Source organism: Salvelinus sp. IW2-2015, unplaced genomic scaffold (assembly GCF_002910315.2).
Source record: "Salvelinus sp. IW2-2015 unplaced genomic scaffold, ASM291031v2 Un_scaffold2824, whole genome shotgun sequence".
NCBI classification, from domain to species: Eukaryota; Metazoa; Chordata; class Actinopteri; order Salmoniformes; family Salmonidae; genus Salvelinus; species Salvelinus sp. IW2-2015.
Window position 1 is genome coordinate 19,416 of NW_019944124.1, and position 6,650 is coordinate 26,065.

Here is a 6,650-nt window from a genome sequence, read left to right on the forward strand (position 1 = left end):
GTACCAGTACGTTCAAGTTCATGTACTCTAGTACCTTTACCTCAGGCAGGATGTGACTTTGGGGAAAAGCCCTCCCACTTCTCCCTGCACTCAGTGACACTCAGGCTTCCTTACTAGACTCCCACCAGAAGCAGCCAAGGCAGTTGGGGGCGGCAGAAGCTCTGGACCAACAGTTCAACGTTGTTCGGGTTGACCAGACGTCGTAGCAACAGTGGCACCCAAACGGCGTCCTCGCTGAATGAATGGGCCGGCCAGAAGGGGGGGGCCCCGGGGGTACGGAGAGGGCCGTCAGCAGGTCACAGGAGGGTTTAGGGGGGAGGAAGATCGGAGAGAGGGTTGGGACGGGGGCAGCAGCAGTTCCCCCGCCATCTGCTGGATTCATCTGGCGTCTGAGGACATGAGAGAACAAAAGAATAAAGTGCAGATGGGGACAGAGAGGAGACGAGAAGAGAGAAAAGAGCGCGAACAAGAGACGAGAAAGAGATATAGGTTATAAAAAAAAAACGTTCAGCTATTCTGCACACGTTTACAACACTGTATATCTACCATTAATATGACATTTGAAATGCTTTATTATATTTGGAACTGTGAGTGTAATGTTTACTGTTTGTTATTATTACTTCATTTGCTTTGCCAATGCACATATGTTTCCATGCCAATAAAGCCCTTTGAATTGAATGAGAGAGCGAGAGACAGAAGAAAAAGAAAAGACGAGCGCAAGAGCCAGACAGAAAAACACAACACAGGAGAGACAGAGACAGAAAGAGAAAGGCGAGGAGAGACAGAAAAGAAGAAAGCCAGAGAGACAGAAGGAGAAAAGGCAGAGAGACAGAAAGAAGGCAGAGAGACAGAAGGAAAAGGCATGAGAAGACAGAAAGAGAAAGCAGAAGAGACAAACAGAAAGAGAGAGACAAAACTATGAACCGGGCGAGACCTCAATTGGGGGACACCTTTTACCTCCAAATCCAAAGTTTATTGGTCCTTGACACAGATTTTCCAATGTTACCGCAAGGTGCAGCAAAATGCATACCTTTCTAGCGCCAACAGTGCATAATAAACCGAGCAATACCACACAATTCCCAAAAGCAGGGAAAAAAACAAGAAATATCATAACGACTACTTTTACCAGAGCCCAGGGCCCAATATAGCATAGCACTCCTCCATAGCCCTATGGCCTAGTCAAAATGTGTACACTTACTATGACTAGGAATAGGTTGCCATTTGGAACGAAAATATTTCCAAATATTACAGAATAACTGGCTTTGAGTTCCTGGCGATGTATTTTTATAGCTTAATAAAGTTATTATACTACGACAGAAGCCACTTTCATAGCTTCCTTGAATTGAGTAGTAACTGGGACGTTTTGACAGGAAATGCAGTTTGGCTAGCTAAAATGACAGTTAGTAAACAGGAAGCAAACCACAAATGCAGCAGTAGTATTAAACGAACCACTGTACAAAATGCGTAATTGTCAACTCCCGCAGATCAACTTATTACTGACGGGAAACATGTTCCTAGGAAAGACGGTTCTTACAGGTTCTCATATATGGCTAGCCATTCAAATAAAAACAATTATTATTTAGTATACCTAATTCTTGGACCAAATCACCTGTATTCTAAGGCTGCTAACTAGTTACTTAGTCAGGGGCAAAACCCCAATTTCGCGTAACGTTAGCTACCGTTAGTATAAAACAGCATTTGTCATCTTTAGTTTCCTACCTTCAGGAATAACGCCGCTTGCAACCAAGGCTGGAAAATCACAATCACTGCCGGAATAGATGCTTTTCCAAAGTTTAGTTTGATTATGCAGCTATAATAAGACACGGTTGACATTTTCCGAGCAGTCACGACGGGTAGCTAAACAGGCTAGCTAGTTCTCATTTCACTTCTTTTCTTGCCAGGGTATATTCATTACACGGACAGCAAACAGGAACCAACGGGGAGGACCTATATTATTTATTTTCGTTGCCAAAATTGTTTTTCCGTTTGGAGTGAAAAAGTTCCGTTGCTAAACGTTTATGCAACAGGACGAGACCTTTTTAAGGCGGAATATCCGCGTAATGAATACACCACAAGACTCCCCTAGGAAGATTGCGTTCAAACACACCTGAAAAAATACGAAATATTATATTATCGTCGTTATGATCTTCAGGTCGGAAAAGTCGGAGCTTCTAGAAAAGAGGGCCCGAGTTCTCGAGATTGGATGGAACTGTTCAAATAATTTTTCCCCCGAGGCCTGCATTATTCCGAAGTTCCCCGGTGTTTTGAACCACACCTGATGTCTGGAGCTTTCCGAGTTTCCAGTGCTTATGAACGCAGCAAAAAACTCACACCCTTGGTCACGCGAAGCCGCGCGGTGAAACGAACGCATGAGCTAAAAAAATTAAAAAAAAAATTGCTTAATGCTCTTCCAGTTCAAGTTCGATTGTTTGTCCTTTCGTAGAATCTGTTTCCTGTTTTATTATTTTTCATGGAAAGCGTCTATCACACCACGATGTAGTAATTATCATAGTACATGTCTACGATTGCAGCGTGAGTGATCGTAAGGCGGAAGCTGAAAGAAATCAAAAATGGTTAACGTCAGCAAAGCTTGTCCAAACTAGTGTTCTAGAAGATATCCGCCCTCTTCCCCGCAGCACCACTGGCTACATACGGCTCTAAAGAAAGAGCGATCAGTGAAAACTAATCTGATATTGTGCTACGTTGAACCAAAACACATAGTCACCGATGGATACTCTCTACACGATATAGATTATTACCCACCCACATATACAACACGAAGGGACCCTGGAATACATTATAACAGTGAAGCGTGGAACTTGTAGACTGCTGGCAAACTCCAGACCGAACATCATCATCCAAACAAGAGAGGAGGAGGAAGAGGATAGCTTTCTACAAGTTAAAGAAGAGGAGGAGCGAAGAGGATATCTCTCTACATGTTAAAGAAGAGGAGGAGGAGAGGATATCTCTGTACATGTTAAAGAAGAGGAGGAGGAAGAGGATATCTCTGTACAAGTTAAAAGAAGAAGATCATGCGTTCATGGTCAAAGTAGAGGAGGAAGAGAAGGACAAAGCTTTGTAGTTGAAGAAGAAGGGGAGGGTGGTTTTGCAGTCAAAAGAAGAAGAAGAGGAAGAAGCTATAGGGGTTTTTATTTTTCTGGTAATGTACAGATAATGGGTACTCTCCCAAAATGGCACCCTATTCCCTGTAGAGCCCTACAGGCCTTGGTCAAAAGTAGTAGCCTATAAAGGGAATAAGGTGCCAATTGTGGGACGCAAGCCAACATTGAGTGTTTGCTAGTATGAACCTTAGCATGGTACTGTTTCTTCAGATTTAACCCAGCACTCTTTATTTTCCTTGACGCAGACGGAAACTGCAACCAGTGGCCTGTCAGTGGGAAGAGTCCCTCCGTATCAGAAGAACCTCAAAACAAACCAAAACAAAAACACACACGACCAAAGAAACAACAAAAACAGACCCAGGAACGCCACCACTCCCCTCTGTACTGCCACGACTGTGGATGAGTTTTGTCAGCCCTGGGATACTGAACGCGCACCGCAGAATCCACCAGCCAGAATAATCCACACCACCACCACCACCACCACCACCCGGTGAGCCGTCTCACTTACTGCCACGACTGCGGCAAGACCTTCGACACCGCCCGCTACCTCAACAAGCACCGCTTGGTTCACACAGCAGAGAGACGCACCACTGCTCTCAGTGTGACCGGAGCTTCCTGAGACTCCAGCACCTCAAAAAAACACCAGAGAACCCACAGCGGAGAGAAGCCTCACTACTGCTCCGTGTGTGGGAAGGGCTTCACCAAGGTCCGACTGCTCCGGACACACCAACGGCTACACGCCGTGGAGGGGCTGACGTCGTCGGGGACGGGACGCGGACGGGACGGGGATGAAGGAGGGTAGTGGGTGGTGATGTCAGCGATGGGGCGGAAGAGAGCTCTGAGAGTTCTGGCCGGAGTGACTACTACTACTGCTCTGAGTGTGGGAAGAGCTTCTCCAGTGCGGCCTATCTTTAAGGTGATTTCGGCTACTGAACGTGGCCTGTTGTTTCAATTTTGATGAACGATGGTTTTCTAAACACAGAGATCCTGTAAAATAAAGTTATAATATGTAATTCTATGTTTCTGTTTCAGGTGCATCAGAAGGCTCACACAGGAGACAAACCATATCAGTGTACTCACTGTAAGAAGTCATTCGGCACGTCATGGGGTTTAAAGGTTACCCGGCAGAATCGCTCTGGAGAGAAGCCCCACCAGTGCGCCGACTGTGGAAGAGGTTTTCGGACCTGCGCAGCCACAAAAGCCCACCAGAGCACCCACACTGGAGAGAAAACCATACACATGCCCTGTCTGTGGAAAAGGCTTTGCCTGGCAAAAGAGCCACAGAAACACCAGGCCACACACAGCAGCAGTGGTGGTGGAATCATAGAAGTACATATAGAAAAATGTATGATATCCTGGAGGGTTTCACTCCAACCTCAATCTAGCAGTTATTACAACTACGGACAGGAGGGTGGCTCTCCAGGAACAGGGTTGGGTTATAGGAGGGTAGCTCCTCAGGAACAGGGTTGGGTTATAGGAGGGTAGCTCTCCAGGAACAGGGTTGTTATAGGAGGGTAGCTCCCCAGGAACAGGGTTGGGTTATAGGAGGGTAGCTCTCCAGGAACAGGGTTGGGTTATAGGAGGGTTAGTCTCCAGGAACAGGGGGGTTATAGGAGGGTAGCTCTATATTCATACACAAATGTAGTTTGTAAGCCTAGTTTTGTTCTCTCAAAGTGTTCTTTGGATGGATTGTGCAACAGGTGATGACTATCTTTGTTTTCCAGACAGCAAATGTTCTCACTATAACATGAAGTGTTTTGAGTAATGTTTGGATCTGAAATGAAGGATGATGAGAAATAGACTAGGACTTTCACGGTCGATTTCTGTCTTTATTTTGTCGCTGAGTTCAAACCACATGCTAATGTCTGTAGCATAACATCTGATTTCTGTCTTTATTTTGTAGCTGAGTTTCAAAGCACATGCTAACGTCTGGTAGCATAACATCTGATTTCTGTCTTTATTTGTCGCTGAGTTCAAAGCACATGCTAACATCTGGTAGCATAACATCTGATTTCTGTCTTCATTTGTCCGCTGAGTTCAAAAGCACATGCTAACGTCTGGTAGCATAACATCTGATTTTCTGTCTTTATTTTGTAGCTGAGTTCAAAGCACATGCTAACATCTGGTAGCATAACATCTGATTTCTGTCTTTATTTTGTAGCTGAGTTCAAAGCACATGCTAACGTCTGGTAGCATAACAGTTCACCACATATTCACGTCTTCATATCAGCTTTGAAGCCTTTCAAAAGGAGATCTGCCTTTGGAACTGGAGGGCGAGCAAAACCACTCTATTGAGCAGTGGAGGCTGGTGGGAGGATCTATAGGAGGACGGGCTCGTTGTAACGGCTGGAAAGGATTGAAATGGAGCCAAAGGTGGTTTACATATGTTTGTTATTGTTTGATATCGGTCCATTTCAGACATGACAATGACCCAGTCTTCCTATAGCTCCTCCCACCAGCCTCCACCGATATTGAGGTGTGTAACCCCTCCTCCAAAACATGGCTGTAGTTACTAGGTACACTACTTTAACAGATAAAGTGACTTACAGATTTTGTTTCGTTTCATGACTGTTATCTTCATTGACTGGTTGTATTGATTAATTATAACCACTGACATGGTTTAATGGTAACCTTTACACAAACATGATTGCCAACAGATTTGTCCAAGAGAAACAATTCACATCATAAACTAGGTTTCTATCCAATTGGGGACAGATTTCCATGTTAATATTCTAGAATTAGCATAAATAAAATATGCGCATATTCCCACCAGTGGTGTTTCCACCAAACTGAATTGTTGCGAATAAAAATCAGTGCGTGATGACGTAGTGAACGCAAAATGTACTTTTCCCACATTTTTTCAATGTGTTTCCGTTGCATTTTCAACACTACGGATAGTTTTGTCACAAAAACTGTTGCGTTAAATAGCAAACGTGCCTAGTCTGGTTTTGGCACATGCGCTCTAGCCAGCAGCTCACAGATAGAGTTTGGGTAGGTTAGTCTACAATACATTATGAGATTATGGATAAGAGCGAGAATATTTTGATTTGTCAAAAGGCAATCAATCATCGACGATCATGTCACCAGAATAAGACCCTCGACAGTTATTGGAAAGGAGCATCAAGATCACCGTGCACTTTCACCACCCTGTGAATTTCATCATCACTGATTTCATCTGTAGCCTAATAAACTGCTTGCTTTCCCGACGAGTCGTAGGGGGAGGACCACAGACCACGTCATCGCGTGAGTGACTCCAAATTTACTTCGATATGACGGGTATTATATCAATATTTGCACATAAAGGCGTTTCCAGCACCATTTCTCGCATAAATAATTTGACCGACACAAAAAGATCCCATCATGTCGACGCACAAATTATCTGTCGGCATTTATAAAATTGTATCAAAAACTAAACAGCTGTCATTCTTTTTTTGGTTCATACAGTATGACTTTACACACATAAAAACCGTAATGGAAACGTAGTAAAATGTGCCTTTCATGTAATGTCAGTTTCTAAACAACCTAAAA

At 44.0% G+C, this 6,650-nt stretch overlaps 1 pseudogene; it reads left to right on the top strand.

Moving 5' to 3' along the window:
* Window positions 1-242: 242 nt before the first annotated feature.
* On the top strand, window positions 243-4,741 carry LOC139025542 (zinc finger protein 391-like; annotated as a pseudogene).
* The last annotated feature ends 1,909 nt before the right edge of the window (window positions 4,742-6,650 follow it).